The sequence below is a fragment of the Equus asinus genome, chromosome 21 (assembly GCF_041296235.1).
Source record: "Equus asinus isolate D_3611 breed Donkey chromosome 21, EquAss-T2T_v2, whole genome shotgun sequence".
Taxonomy (NCBI): Eukaryota; Metazoa; Chordata; class Mammalia; order Perissodactyla; family Equidae; genus Equus; species Equus asinus.
The window spans coordinates 71166941-71183764 of record NC_091810.1 but is presented as its reverse complement, the minus strand read 5'-3'; the positions used below and the strand labels follow the sequence as shown (position 1 = coordinate 71183764).

The 16824-nt window shown below is 36.4% G+C and overlaps 1 protein-coding gene and 1 pseudogene across 3 annotated transcripts in view; one reads left to right on the top strand and one right to left on the bottom strand.

Annotated features, from left to right (window-relative positions):
• Positions 1–16824, top strand: part of UBE2E2 (ubiquitin conjugating enzyme E2 E2) — a 335999-nt gene that overhangs the window by 113973 nt on the left and 205202 nt on the right. The window lies entirely within an intron of this gene.
• LOC106823888 (elongation factor 1-alpha 1 pseudogene) lies at positions 1369–3009 on the bottom strand (annotated as a pseudogene).

Genomic DNA, 16824 nt, shown 5'->3' with positions numbered 1-16824 from the left:
TCAAAAAAATAAAAAAGAGAAATATGTTCACAACTCCTCGTAGATTTCATTACGTATTAAAAATGGTAGTCACTCACACTCTAATTTACTCACTTGTTCATCTTTAAAAAACTTTAAATTTTATAAGCAACAGCCTCATTTATTTTTCTTTTCTTTCACTTCCACCCTTTCCCTTCTTATAAGAAAGCTAAACTCAAGAACAGTTTTCGTTTGCCTATTCATCTTCCTCCTGGTATCTTTGACTCAGGTGTTCTTTGATTGTCTTCATCTCCTTTTCTCCCCATTTCCAGAGCTCAACACATCCTTTCCCCTTATATTCACATGAATCCAGTAGTTCCACCTCCACCACTGGTGGGGCTTATGATTTCCTCCTTCTACAACCCAGGTCCTTAAATATTAAAATGCTGTTCTCACAGTTCCCGCTTTTCTCACCATTTCACAGAACATACCTATCCATTCTTCCTTTCATACCATTCCTATGAAAATAAAGTAAAATTCATTTAGAAAGGTTTTAATTATCATGAATTTAATTCTATCCTATTTCCTAGAATATATAGAAAGGCTATATATAAAATACCAGGGTGTTCCCGTCCTAGATTCCCTTTACTATAATGGGGTTAATTTTGTTTTAAATTTAGTCAGTGTTTCTTTAGTTTTCTAAATTGCCATTGTTATCTATAGTTAATCCATTTCAACATTTTATGTTTTGACTCTAAGCTGCTAGGTAGTAGGGAAAGGTGCCCACTGAACTCCTGTTGAACAATGCCTTACTAGAGAGCCACAGCAGAAGTTTAGGTGATGATTCAAGACAGGGACAAACTTAGGACAGAGAGAAAAGGAAATCTGGTAGAAAAGTAATACAGAGCTGAGAAAAGACAAAGTTTGATGAAGAATATAGAGAGATTAAGAGAAAAAAATTAAAAGAAGCAGAGTCATTTGGACCAGAGAAACAAAACAATATAACCAAAAAACCCCCTGCCTTTGGTGTAAAAAAAAAAAAAAAAAAGGGGGGGGAACAAAACATGGAATAGAGCAGAAATGTTCTGGTGACTGAGTTGATTTAGCATTTGAGAAATTTTCATGCCTCTAAAAGAGTGATTAACTATGGACAGAGCTTACCTTTTCCATTTCCCACATGAGGATATTAGTATCTAAAGAGGCAACAAATATAAAATATCTGAGAGATTTGAGAGAAGTTTTTTTTTCTCACTAAACTTTGTTTTAATGGGCCTCAAAATTCTGTGACAGATTTTTGGTCAAATTGTTTCTATTAAAAAAATACTACTTTAAAAAACTAGTAACTTAAAGCTGCAGAACACATGCACAGAAAGCAAATGGTCCACAAAACACTCTCCTTTCCTTCTGAAGGTTTTATGATCCACTGTTATCGTTAACAAGTCTTTTGCTATTAAACTGAAATGGCCAGTTGAGACACACAATGCTGAGACGGTTCTTCCACCGCTGTTTAAGACTGGGGTGGCAGGTATTAGGGATAATATTCATTTAGCCTACTGAGCTTTCTGGGCAGACTTGGTGACCTTGCAAACTCCAGCAGCCTTCTTGCCCACTGCTTTGATGACGCCTACAACAACTGTCTGTCACATGTCACCAACAGCAAAATGACCCAGATGAGGATCTTAGAGAGGCACTCAACACACATAAACTTGCCAGGAACTATATCAACTGTGGCAGCGTGACCATATTTCAAGAATTTGGGGCCATCTTCCAGCTTCTTCCCAGAACAGCGATCAGTCTTCTCCTTTAGCTCAGCAAACTTGCAAGCAGTGTCAGCTCTGTGACAATCCAGCGTAGGTGTGTAGCCAGCACTAATTTGGCCTAGATGGCTCAGGATAATCACCTGAACTGTGAAGCCAGCTGTTTCCATTGGTGGATCATTTTTGCTGTTATCAACCACATTGCCGTGACGAACATATTTGACAGAGATGTTCTTGAAATGGAAACCCACAATGTCCCCAGGAAGAGCTTCATTCAACACTTCATAGTGCATTTCAACAGACTTTATTTCACTTGTAACGTTGACTGGAGCCAAGGTGACCACCATGCCAGATTTGAGAACACCAGTCTCCACGAGGACAATACTAATACCACCAATTTTGTAGATGTCCTGAAAGGGCAGATGCAAGGGCTTATCAAATGGATATGTTGGTGGTAAGATGCAATCCAGAGCTTCAAGCAACATGGTTCCACTGGCATTGCCATCTTTACGGGTGACTTTCCAACCCTTGAACCAAAGCATGTTAGTACTTAGCTCCAGCATATTGTCACCATTCCAACCAGAAATTGGCACAAATGCTACCATGCCAGGATTGTAGCCTGTTTTCTTAATGTAGGTGCTGACTTCCTCGGATCTTTTCTGGCTGTAGTGTGGCTCAGTGGAATCCATTTTGTTACCTCTAACAATTAGTTCTTTCATACCCAGCGTGTAAGCCAGAAGGACGTGCCCAGGAGTCTGCCCATTCTTGGAGATACCTGCATCGAATTCACCAACACCAGCAGCAGCAATCAGGACAGCACAGTCAGCCTGAGATATGCCTGTAATCATGTTTTGATAGTCTCTATGTCCTTGGGCATCAATGATGGTCACATAATACTTGCTGGTCTTGAATTTCCACAGGGAGCTATCAATGGTGATACCACAATCACGTTCAGCTTTCAATTTATCTAACACCTGGGCATATTGAAGGAGCCCTTTCCCATCTCAGCAGCCTCCTTTCAAATTTTTCGATGGTTCTTTTGTTGATCCCACCAGATTTGTAGATCAGATGGCCAGTAGTGGTAGACTTGCCCAAATCTATGTGTCCAGTGAAGATGTGTTGATATGAGTCTTTTCCTTTCCCATTTTGGCTTAAATTTAGTGGTGATTTTCATGACACTTGTGTTCTGGAAGTAAACCTGTTGCAAAATGAGGAGAATTTTTTTTTAAGATTTTGTAAAATTGACCTAAAATATATCTAAAACTCCCAGTGTAGAAGATTGGCTTAGAGATTAGGGAACTATATAAATATGAATATATCAGCAATTACACTTACTAGACTAGAATACAAAAGATCAGTCTTCATGCTTTGGGACATAAAAAGATCACTGGATGCAATCAAAATGAAATTTCTCCCCTTCTGTACATTATTGCCCAAGTAGGCAGCTCAAGAGACATTAATGCCTACCTCTAATGGAAGACAGAACTGTGTTCAAAGCAGAAAACCAGACGAGGTGGCTGGATGGCTGGCTTCAATATGGAAATTCCCATATAACTAAAAGCATATCCAAAAAGTATACTTAATGTGTCAGCAGGTTTGATAGTTTTGAGACATGCTGAGTGAGAAATAATAATAGAGCAAGTCCCTGGGGGCATGATGTACCCGAAATATGATGATATGTCTGTAGGACAATGATTTGCAAGAAACTGGCGCCTTTAAAGAGTGTAATTTCATGATTTTTTCTTAGGAGAGAATATAAGAAACCAAAAAATCTAAGCCTGAAAGACATCTCAGTGACACCTTATGGCTGTACATAAGAAATCTATCATTATTATACATGCTAGAGGACAAAAGCTAAAAACACCCAAGGCAATAAAGCCATAACTTCTGAAGTTTTACTCATTTTCAGAGGCACTTTTCCTGGAACGCCATTATTCCTGGGACCACAAAGTTCTGTGTGCCTGAGTAACGGGCTAATTTTAGACTCCTTCCTCATAGACTGTTTGATGTTGAAGAGATTTTTTTTTTTTTAACTATACAAACAGCATCTTTGACCAAAGGCCATCATCAAAGCTGCTCTTTGAATGAGAAATAAAAGTTTCAGACAACTGAAAATTTGCCGTAGGCTGAATCAAGACTAGTATCTGAAATTTCAGATTCCACAGTTATAAAAGACTGTAAAATATCTGTATTTCCTCCATTCAACTCATGCGTATATCAAGCTGATCCTGGTATTTTAGGGTAATGGGTTATAGAAAAATAGACATTGTAAAATAACTGCAGCGGCAATCACAAGTTTCCATTAAATAGACTTTGGGAAATGGTGTACCTTTCTCCCTCTGAAAATAATAAGCTATTAAAATTGGATGTACTTCATGACATCCAGCAATTTTTTAAACGTTACTATATTTTATGAGATTTGTTTTAAAATCCAATCTCATTAATTTCACGTCTTCTATTCGATTTTGACTCGAATCTGCTGAAGCAGGGGTATGTATTAGTGGAAAATCTCTCAGTAACAAACTGGAGGAAGAATCATAATTTTTACATGATTCTTAATAGCCAATGTATATAAACCTAGAAATGTATTCCTACAACTGTGGGATAAATTTTTATGAATTTTATATGTGCCTAAAAGACATTTAATTTATGAAAAAACTCTCATATGAGAAATTAATGCTGTTTTATTTTTAGTGAGGAAGATTGGTCCTGAGCTAACATGTGTTGCCAGTCTTCCTCCTTTTTTTTTTTTCCTCCCCAAAGCCCCAGTACATAGTTGTATATCCTAGTTGCAAGTCATTCTAGTTCTTCTCTGTAGGGTGCCACCGCAGCATGGCTTGATGAGTGGTGCATAGGTCCACGCCCAGGATCCAAACCAATGAAACCCAGGCTGCTGAAGTGGACGGTGTGAACTTAATCACTTGGTCATGGGGCTGGCCCCATGAATGCTTCATTACACCAAAGAAAGGCATAATGTAGCGCAAAGAGCACAAACTTGAGAATTAGAATGGCCTGTCTTTAACTCCTAAGATGCTCATCACCTGTACGTATTTCTTCAATTTCCTTATATATGAAATCAGGATGTTTAGCACCATCCTTGCTAGGTTGTGAGAAAGATTACTATATAAACTGCCTAGTGGGGCAACTGGTACAGAATGGGAGCTTCACAAAAGACAGCCATCACCGTCATCATCATCTTTATCATTTCATAATCTAGTTGGTTTCTATGCTAGGATGATTAATTTTTTTTTTGGGGTGGTGAGGAAGATTGGCCTTGAGCTAACATCTGTTGCCACTCTTCCTTTTTCCTTGAGGAAGATTGTCACTGAGCTAACATCTGTGCCAATCGTCTATTTTTATGTGGGATGCCACCACTGTGTGGCTTGATGAGCAATGCTAGGTCACCACCCAGCATCTGAACCTGCAAACCCCAGGCTGCCTAAGCAGAGCATGTGAACTTAACCACTGTGCCTTCAGGCCAGCCCCTAGCATTGTAATTTTTATAAAGTGATTTCCATACATAGTGATATAAATAATTAAAAGAGATTAAATGAAATGTTCTATTCTGTTACGAAATATTAATTCATACCAGTTCCTACAATTAAAAAATTAGTAATAAGGAAACAAAAGCCATCACAAAATGAAACTATTAATCAAATGACCACTTACAAAATTAGTCGTAACTCAAATGTTATTTCTCTGTTTAATACCAGTGTCTATATGTATGCCTATCCTATCAAAGACATTGGTTACTCAGAAAATACAAGGCAAATTCACTTATAAAGTGAAATGAAATCATTCAAAAGATTTCATGAAATTAATTAAAGTGATAATGAAGAACTGCTAGGATTATGTTCCAAGCCACTGGTAAATGGAAAACCAACAAGAATGATGACAGAATAAGTTCTTCAGAGTGACTTGACTTTCAAAGGGCTAAGAGAGACCCTTAGAAAGACTAATGAAGCACCTTAATATTTTTTAGAAAAATGTTATCACACTGTAAAAGTCAAATATGCAGTAAAAAAAATCTAATGTGCTATGAAGCATACAAAATAATTATCCCAATAAAACAAACTATCCTACACTCCTAATTTTCACTATTCTACTAATTAGAACACTGTTTCAGTTATATTACGCATTTTCTTAATTGAAATAAAGTTTATATAAAAATTGTTAAAATTTTTAAGTTACATTAAGTAGTATGAATGGTACTCTGTATTCTCACGTAACACTCAAATAGATGATTTTATATGAAGTGGTTCTTTGGCTATATAAAGAATATTCAACAATATCTTGAACTTATGAAAAGAAATTTCTTCTGAGGAGTTCAAATTGCTTTATATAGAATTTACAAGTTGGCCCATCTTCGGCCTGAAATAACTTTTGGGTTTTTTTGTCTAACAAAGACTACTGTTCATTCAAAAGAGCCTGAAAACCCAGAATAACCATGGTAAATCCAAACTAGTAATTTTTCCAAATACGGTTGCACCTCATTTATCTGACACCACCGGAAAATGAAGTATTGACTGGAAAACCCAGCAGGATTCTAAAGCTGGTCCTGCTGGTCTCCCCCATAGCCCCTCAGGAAGGTTTCGTTATTCTTTCTTCCTTGCTCCCTAGTAGTATTTAGAACACAACCAATGAAATACTATATTGTATTCGAATTATTTGCTTACATGTCTGTTTGAACGATAACATAGTAAACTCTTTGAGGACAAAGAAGATGTTTCATTCATCTTTATATCCATAGCATTCAGTACAGGTTTGGCATACAGTAGAAATGCAATTAATCTTTGTCACATAAAGGAAGGAAGGAGGTGGGGAGGAAGGACTCAGGCGTTTTATTTTTTTTTTTAACATTGACAGTTTTTTTAACAAATTTTTCTAAATTATAGCACTCTCTTTTTCTTACTGTACAGCGTGAACTAAACGTGCTTGTTAAACTTTTTTGGATGACCAAGGGTCGTAGTTTGGAACATTACTTATCATTCTATGCTATAATAATGATGCCTTCCACTGCTGTTCATATGCTTTGGTTGAACTTTCCAAGAATTCATTACTGTGGGGCCTTTCCAGTTGGGGATACCTCTTCTCATCTGCAGGAAGAACTTAAGATTGACAAGGAAAACCAGTTAAACAAGCACGTGAAACTAGTAACCTTAACACTGAGGATAGTCCTGGATCCCAGTGACATGGCTGGTTCTGTGGCAGTTCAGAGGTCTTCTCCATATTCCTAAGGATTCAGGGATTTGTTCCTACATTGAGTTTAGAAAGCTAGTTCATGTTTAATTGTATTATCTATGTTTCATAAATTTTCCTCTTCTAAGTACAGTAGAATCTCACATTTTCAAAGTGTCCGCAAGATGCAGGTATTTTTTAAATAATTTAAATGCTTAATTATATTAAAAACAAAAAAATCTTAGTGCTCAGCTAAGAATTACACAAAGATAAAAATGTATCATTTTGCAATGTCCAAGAGAAAGGAAAAAAAGACAAGTTTTGTATCTTAAGTATTGGTTTTTAACATACTACAAATGTTTATTTTGTAGATCAAGGTCCATTTCAAAGATGCTGCCATCAAAGCAGTTTCCAAAGTCCACAGATACCAGTTATAGAGGTCATGAGAAGTTTCTCAGAAGTTACTTTTCATTTAGTTCCAACAGAAGGAACAAGTAGATAGTGCTTTGTTTAGAAAAGAAACTTGCACAGTAAGCTAACACCAGCCCGTTCTTATCTGACTCAGGCCTGAGAAACCTAGGTGATCTCTCCAGGACCCACTGCCTGGTACAAACCTATCTTTACTACTCCACACTAGAAAAACCTGCCAGAACTATGTTTCTCAAAGCAGATGCTACACTAGAGCTGGTGGGACCAGAACTCTGCTACTACCCTTAGCAACACCACAGTCCTGAAAGTGCAAGGAACATGAGCAAAGACAGAAAAAGTAGTAGTTTGTCCAGGGTCTATGAAAAGTAGCAAAGAAAGAACTCTGAAAGAAATGTAAGGCTCATGATGTTGAGTAGTTGAAAAGAGGGCTGAGGGGCTGGCTGCGTGGCAGAGTGGTTAAGTTCATGCACTCTGCTGCAGCAGCCCAGGGTTTCACTGGTTTGGATCCTGGGTGCAGACATGGCACCACTCATCAGGCCATGCTGAGGTGGCATCCCATATAGCACAACTAGAAGGACCTACAACTAGAATGTACAACTATGTACTGGGGGGCTTTGAGGAGAAGAAGAAGAAAAAAAAAGATTGGCAACAGATATATCTCAGGGCCAGTCTTTTAAAAAAAAAGAAAAGAAAAGAGGGCTGAATGTAGGATGAGATCAGATCATGGCTCATTCATGGTCAATCCCCTTGTCCCTGACACTCCCACACCCACCCCAAATCTCAGAAATAGCAGAGTATATGTGAAAAGAACATACATGAAGGTTCGAATTTTGCTTCTAATACTTAGTGCCCTTTGGCAATTTATTGAATATATCTGAGCCTCAGTTCTTATAGGGTTAGAGTAGGGTTAAATGAGATACCATGTATAATAATAAATAGGTGACCATGCCTTGACATAAGCAAGCACTCAGTCCATGTTTGTTTGTGGCACATAATTTAAAGCATATGATGTACTTTTTTTGCTTTCCTTAGAAACAAGTAGTTATTTAAAGACCTATTTTCAGTTCTCTTGTGATATTCTGACAGCTACTTTTTAAATAAAAGAGATAGATATAAGCAAAATAGAAAGCATGATTGCTTTTAACCATGTAGTTTAATAAATTACTTTGTAATTTTTAGTTATAGAACAAGTATATCAATTTGATTCCGACAGACTCAAATCCTAAAAAAAGTCCTAAAATAAAAGTCTCAACTATTCAGTTTTTTGCAAAGGTACATATGGATATCTTTGATGGAACTATTTGAAACTCATTTTCACCACTTCTTTTAAAGAGATTTATAGACTATTTTATTGTGACAAATGTATTAGATGTTTCTAAACTGATTTTTTTGCAGGGCTTAATGAATTTTATGAACCATCATACACAAAACTATTTTTTAAAAGCTTACTTTACTATATTTATTTTGTTCTGAGACATTTCAACAAGGCAGAGTAGCTACACTATTGTATACTGTATGGGCATTTTAACAGACCTTTCTATAAAAAAATTTTAATTCTCAATTTCAAACTCAAAATTTAATTCAAATTTTAATTCAAAATTAACTACTGACAGAACAACAAAAGGCTACCTGGAGTATATAAATATTTTTTTCAGGTGGTCCTATATCAGTTTTCTTCCTCTTTTAAAAATAGATTTCCTTCTGTTTTTGAAGATGAAATAATTTCAGATCGGAAATTTCTACCTAAATGTAGATGATAAATGTTTAGGAATCATTAAGAGTCAGTCAAATAAAAAAAAAAGCTGGAGTCAAGTAACTCCCTAAAGATATACCTGTGGTTTTTCTAGTTCTTTTTAGTATCTCTTCATTCAACATATTTGTTTTCTAAAAATAGTACCTGCTGATTGAGAGCTCTCGTGTGAAATTAACGGCTGTATCAGAAAGGCTATGCTACCGGACTCCTCAAATCCTCTTTGGAATATAATTCTACATATACAATTAAGACAGATATAAATCTGCCTATTATACTAGATACTATTGGGAATTGAAAAGGAATCAAATACTTAAATATTTTCTGTGGATATGTTTGCAATCTCATTTATGTGTATGTGTAAATACACACATACACACACACACACTTCTCCAGGCACTGACATTCTCAGGACTCAGTAAATGATAGCTGTTAGAAAAAGGAATTAAGTAAGTGATCAGACAACAGGTAAGAAAACACGTACGGTAAGAAAAATCATTACAGTAAGTCTACACACAAACTTTTCATTGCCCACACAGGGTGTGCTGATGACTTAGTATTTGTCCATTCTGGTTCCCTATTCCTTGTGGCCCATGGAAGGATTATACTTCCCTCCTCCTTGCACTTGAGCAAGACCAAGAGACAATTTCTGGCCAGTGGGATTTGGGCCAGGTGAAAGCATTTAATTGCCAGTTTGAGACCCTCCACTCTTGTCTTCCCTGCCATGGCAATCATGGTACTATATAATCAAAGCAGCCTGGATTACTAAACTACCAACATTGTGTCAGTAGCCTGGAAGAATCACCCAGGTACACAGTGTATATGTGTAGTGAGAAATAAACTTTTGTTGTGTTAAATAACTGAAATTTTGATGCTGTTTGTTATCCAGCATAACTTAGCCTGTCCTGATTGGCAGCAGAGATTTAATGTTTGTTTTTCCACCAATGGCTGGTTCCCAAAGCCGTTTGGAGTTTACATGAGGTTTTCTGAAAGAGGAGAATAGTCTCATACAAAAATTTTACAAAGTAAAGGGTACTGATGAGAAGGAGAAGAAAACCTTTTGGCGCTATTTAAAAGAAAGATGAGGAGGTGAAGTCAAGGAATATACTTGGGTATAGGAAGAAATGAAATAATCAACAAAAGTAAATTCTGGAGAAGTGTTTTCAGGGAACATGAAAGTGAGGAATTTGTCTGCAGTTAGTATCAGGATATACCACGATAGGCTGACAGCAAGGTGAAGCCTCAGTCCTGACCTCTTTCACTTACCTCACAGGGCCCAACTGCAGGTTTAGTCTGTGCAACTCTGGGGTTCATTTTTGAATGAGCGTGAAATATTGGTCTACTTCACAACCAAGATTTCTTTGTTACCAGTGACTCTTTCTTGCTCCGTAGGTGCCTGTCTGGTTCACACTCTTGATCATCTGATTACACTGGGTAAATGCCACCCTATTTCTTGACGCTTTTCCTAGTTTCTATTCAGTGTCTTCCCCTGGTCCTGAGGATGGTCCTGAGACTACCTTTCTTGCTCAGAACTTAACAGCTTCATATGTAAAATAAAAACCTTTAAGAGATGGTATAATATCTAACAATAAAAATCAGAAAATCTTAGATGATTTACATGAGAGCTAAAATTTTCTTTATGTAGTTACAGAGGATATGTACATACTTCATACACTGCTTTATATGGTCAGTAAATAGACATGAATGGTAACATGATATTTTTCATCTTTTAAGGTTAATGGTGTAGAAAAAGGAGGAGTCAGTGTTAGTCATGCAGTGCAGGTTTTATTGATCAGGAATTTTAATTTGTATGGTGATTGTGACAGTATTATTATTTGATGTTTTCTATCATAGAGGGTATAAATTGGCCAGTCCCAATCTAGGGTATGCAAAGAAAGGTAACTTTATTTTCTAAGTGATCTCTTTGTAGTTACAGGCTGCCATTCCAAATCATAGTATAAAATACTCAACTTTATCTTTTAAAAAGATCTCTCAGTATCTGCTCATTTAAAGTACTTTGTTTTGACTAATTATTCAATCTATAAAAATTTCTCCTCCTCTCTCTGATTCTCCTCTCCCTTCTTAATCAAGTTAGCATTTGAGCGCAGGGGGAGGCATAGACCTGCTTGCTGTCCTTCCAGTGAGGTGTTTCATGGGCTTGACTTCTGAGCCTCATGCCTTGTCCTCACTATATCCACTTGGTCAGTAGGAAAGCTGTGCCAGGAGTTGCAGAGGTGTACAGTTCTCTGTTCATTAGCAATCTGCACTCAGCTGCCGCCTTCTCACTCTTGAAGCTGAGTGAATTTCAGTCCTACACATCCCCTCAGCACTTCCAAATTCTAAAGGGGACCTCGAAACTTGGTTGCTTTCTCTCCACTACCCTGGAGTGTGTGGAGCCCTGTAAAAACTGCCCCCTGGCCCATTTGCTGGGGAACGCCCTCTCATACTTCATTCCTCTTTCCGTTACTACTGTGCCATGATGAATGCAGCACTTTGTTCCAGACAGCACTTTCTGAAAGGCTTCTGGTTTTTGCAGCCTCTTCTCGCAAGGAAGCCAAGCACCAGCCTGAAAGATTAGGGATTCTCCCTTAGTTTTTCTGAGGGTTCTGTCTTGTTCCACCTCTAGTGTGAAAGCCAGAGAGAATGAAGGGAACTTAATCCCTCCTCAGGACCCAGGCATCGTTCTCACCCTAGGCTTATCCACTTTGAATCTCTCTCCATACCTCAGCCCTCCTAGACCTGAAAGGGATGGAATTTCCTTTGCGGGGTATCTGGAATTATTATTCTCACTATGATTATAATATAATTAGTCCTCCAAATTTGTTTTTTCTCATGTAAAAACTCAGCTTTGGAAGTTCTCAAAAAACCTTTTCACCATTTGAAAGCCTGCCTTATAAGCTTTGGACTTAAAAAAGAAAATCTTTCAAACTCAAAGTTAAGCTATCCAGTTCTAGGTGGCATCTCTAGCAATAAATTTTAGATTTATGGCAGAATTAAGAATAGTCCTAATGGCAGGAGGGAGAGTAGGGGTGGGGGGAGGGGTGGTGTGGAGAGATGGGAATAGCATGACTAAAAAAGAAAAGGGCACTGGATAACATTTAAGAAGCTACTGTATTATTCTAAGTACAGTAGTCCTCCCTTATCCACAGTTCTGCTTTCCACCATTTTAGTTACCTGTGGTCAACCATGGTCTGAAAATATTAAATGGAATATTCCAGAAATAAACAATTTATAAGCTTTAAATTGCAGGCCATTCTGAGTAGCATGATGAAATCTGGCGCCCTCCACTTCCTCCCACCTGGGACGTGAATCGTCTTTCTATCCAGCGTATCTATCCTCCTGTTAGTCACTTAGTAGACAGCTTAGTTATCAGATCAGCTGTCAACTGTTGTGGTATTGCAGTCCTTATGTTCAAGTAAGCTTTATTTTTACTTAATAATGACCCCAAAGCACAAGAGTAGTGATGCTGGCAATTCGTGTATGCCAAAGAGAAGCAGTAAAGTGCTTCTTTTAAGTGAAAAGGTGAAAGTTCTCAGCTTAATTAGGAAAGAAAGAAAATCGTATGTGGAGATTGCTAAGATCTGCCGTAACTTTTATTACAGTGTATTGTTATAATTGTTTTCTTTTATTATTGGTTATTGTTGTTAATGTCTTACTGTGCCTAATTTATAAATTAAACTTTATCATAAATACGTACATACAGGAAAAAACATGGTATATATAGGGTTCAGTCCTATCTGTGGTTTCAGGCATCCACTGGGGGTCAACATATCCCCCGTGGATAAGGGGGAACTATAGTACTAATTGGCCATCAGAGAATGGTACCACTTGAAGGGAGAGGGGTCTCTGATTACAGTGCTTTAGTACCCACAGTGTCTGACTGGGTTCATATGTAACTTAATTTTCTCCTTCAGAAAGCAGGTTGAATCAGAAATTTTCAGGAATGAATTGATTTTTCCACAATATAATAAATTATGGTGTTTTTCTTCGTAAATGTTCATAGTTCTGTGATGAATGAAAAAAATAAAACAAAAATGCTGAAAACATGGAAAAGTTGCATATTTTTCTAATGTGAATAAAATTTTATTGATGATAAACACCAATGAATACAGTTTAGGGATAGTATTCATACAGGAGATCATCTTAGTAATTAATATGCAGTGCTTTACAGTCTTTAGTGAAATAGTGAATCCCTTTATAAGTGTGTACACATGTATAGCTAAAACTTCACTAGTAATCATGCAAAGTAACATCATATCTCAACTAGTGGACTGCTTGCAGATCTTTGACAGCTAAATACATTTCACTGGAAGTTATACCTTAATAATTCAGAAAATGTCATTTTCAACCTATGTGTGATGGTGTAATGATAGCATCTAAACGCAAAATCTGGACCCAATAGCTTAATTATAAGTGAAAGGCACTCATCTTTTACTATGCTAGGATATTTACAACTCAACTGAAGGCATTTAACAGTTGTAGAACAAATTTTCGCCTAGCTGAGTATTTTATTTTAATCAAAGAATATTATTTCCCTGTGTCTAACAAAAGATTAACTTTTGTTGAAACCTAGCTGGCTGCCAGTTTGGTTTTTTTTTTTGCTGTTAATTATTAGCTTTAAAAGAAGTACATTTTTAGAATTTACCTTTTAAGGAAAGGGAAACCCAGAGTTAGTAAGGTTTAAAAATTACAAGCGAGTAGAATGTGTTCCAATAAAACAACGTATGAATCACACAGAACTGCTTTCTGTTATAGCACCATGATCAATTAGATCAGCAACAGCTGAAAACCATTAGTTGCTGCTGGCTGCTGTTCGTGAGATGTTTTTCCTCCTCCTCCATATTCTAATGTCAGTTTATCACTTTTGCCTAAGGCTCTGCAAACGTTAAACACAGAATTGAAAAGAATGAAAGAAAATGTTTTAGTAATCAAAATGAGAATATCAATATCTTGTTTAAATATTAATCAAATATACAGCAACAACTACTCAAATAAAGATTGTGAAAAATGTTTTATAAAGGTAATTTAAATGCTTAACATGACAGTAAACAAAATTTATCGGTTTAAGAAAATTTTTGATATCCGTAGTTTTAATTTTTTAAATTTCAGTGACTTATTCTTCCTATACCCATTTTCTTCCATGACTATTAATTTTGATAGTAGTCAATGCTATTAAGATGGAATTTAAGTTCATTTTTAGTTACATGATAACAGGAATGTGTTGGTTTTGTGATAATTATTGTGATCAAAATTCTTAAGAATGTTTTACTATGTTATTTTTAAAGCCACATACAGTAAACAATATATAACAAAATGATAAAGACAAAAAAAGGTTGTATTGGATCTGCTGTGGTGAGAGCTGCTGAACTCTAAAATAATGTCATTAACCTGTCCTAAATTTTAATAGCCAACAGAAGTTTAATACAGGATGTCCAGAGGATGAACAACTCACACTGATCAAATGTGCTGACCTAACCCTTCCCAGTGTGTATCTATAGTATCATTCAGTTTTTTATTTGCTACAACCACAGTTATACTCAGTTCACAAAGGTCAGTTGCAATTTAAGTGCACTTTCAGGCAGGTGGTCTCCAAATTTAAATTAATTGCAGTTGGTTAATCTTTAGTCAGAGGTAGAACTAGACCTGTGCAAATGAGTGCATCTGTACTGACAAACGCCTGTTTACAAGTGCGGAACTGTTCCTCCTCTTTCAGGATCTCGTGAGGATGTTGTTTCCACCAGTCAAGATTGCAGACTTGGGGAAGGGTCAACAGTTGAATTCAGAACAATAATACGTAACATGTGAAATGTTTTTTTCCTCTCCCCACAAATTTTTTTCTATTCAAAAAATTATTCATTGAATTAATTCAGTCTCTCATTCATCAAACATTTTATTGATCACTTAAGTGCTAGGTGCTAGATATAAAATTTAATTTACAAACCCCCCCCCCCCAAAGGAGCTCAGTCTGGAGGAAGAGACAGACATGTTAACAAACAATTGGAGAACAGTGTGATGTCTTACAAGACTGTAGAATAAAGGTAAAAGAGAATTCGTTTTTTTCTGTAAAGAGATATCTTTGAGAAGTCCTTTTTTAGTATGCTTAAATCACATTTTAATAATTTGCTCAGGGTCCTACTGTGGACAGTCTCCAGGAAAGGGTATACATAGGCAGACTTTACTTTGCATTTCTTTACGCTTTATCACTTAACTCTCCCAAGCTGTCTCCTTAATATCCATACTGTAATTCTCAGTTTTTCATCCATTTACTCATTTCTTGCATCAGAATCACACAGGAAAGCAACTCAGACAGTGGGAAGTGATGATAGGAGTGAAGGTGATTATACTCACTTATGTTAAGATAAGCAAAAATAGTTCTAAGGCATTACCTTGCTTCATAAACTCTGTCCAATATTACATTAATGACTAAGGTGCAAGGAGTTTTGTGGCTCTGAGGCTTTTTATATGAGCTTTTGATTTCTTTATTGCAGACAGTAGGAGTCGCCCAATATGTGACCTCTGGGAAGTTTTTCAGAATGTTTTTAAACAGGTTTTTAAGTGTCTCTGAAGTTGGAAAAAGGAGAGTGAGCTGGCTGCCTCTATTGTGAAATGACACTGACCATTATGAGGGAATGAAAATCTCTGAACTAGATAAATCAAAGTACTTATGTTTGAAGAAAAATAGGTTAGGCATAATCAATAACATACTTAGACATCCCCAAATCTGCAGGTTCCTAATAAATCAGAACTGGAAAGAAAAAAAAAAAACATAAGAAAGTAGAAAACTTATGGAGTAATTAGCATAGTAAATCATTTGCCAATTTAAAGATTGTTCATTTGAGAACTAGATTTGGTTGGTATTTCTGGTTTTTAAATCCATTTTTAAGTATAAAAGTAATAAATGTTATAAGCCCAAAGTGGAAATGACTAAAGTGCTCATAAACATAGAATGGATAAATTATGATTTATTCACACAATCAAATAGTACACAGCAATAGGAATAAACAAAAACTACAAAAACAGAGATGAATCTCACAAACACTGTTGAGCAAAAGAAGTCAGACTCAAGAGAGTACATAGTGTATCAATTCCAAAAACAGTCAAAACTCATCAACAGTGTTAGAAGTCCAGATAGTGACTATTTGGAGGAGGCAGGATGCAGTGACTGAAAGGGAGCCTGAGAAGTTGCTGGCCATGTTCCTTTTTTAATTTGGGCACTGGTTATAGTACAGGTGTGTTCATTTTAGGAGAATTCTTCAAACTCTACACTTATGATTGTGCGCTTTTCTGAATGCATGTCATACTTCACAAAAGTTTGCTTAAAAAGTAATAGACATGTTCACTTCAGAAGATTTAAAAAAATGGAATATATTACATATTTAGTCTTGAATCTTGCTTTTATTTTAATTTAACACCGTCATAAGCATATTCCCATGGTATTTAATAAGTTTCACTTACAGGAATATTATTACCTTCATTATCTTGATTAAGATATTTTGAAAATAGGGAAATGTTCATTTACACACTAACACTAATATGTAGGGTTATAACATTAAAAACTACAGTTTAAAAGCCCTATGTAGAATAACTTTTTTATGCTTTTTCATGCTCGACCCTTGGTAGCATGGTTTATGCTACCAAAAGCATAATTACCATTCCTTCAGCACAGTAACAGTAGTAGCAAGGGGAGAAAAGTTCTCCGAAGGAAATGCTTTTCTCTCTCTGTTTTTCTTTGGTGAGGAAGGTTGTCCCTGA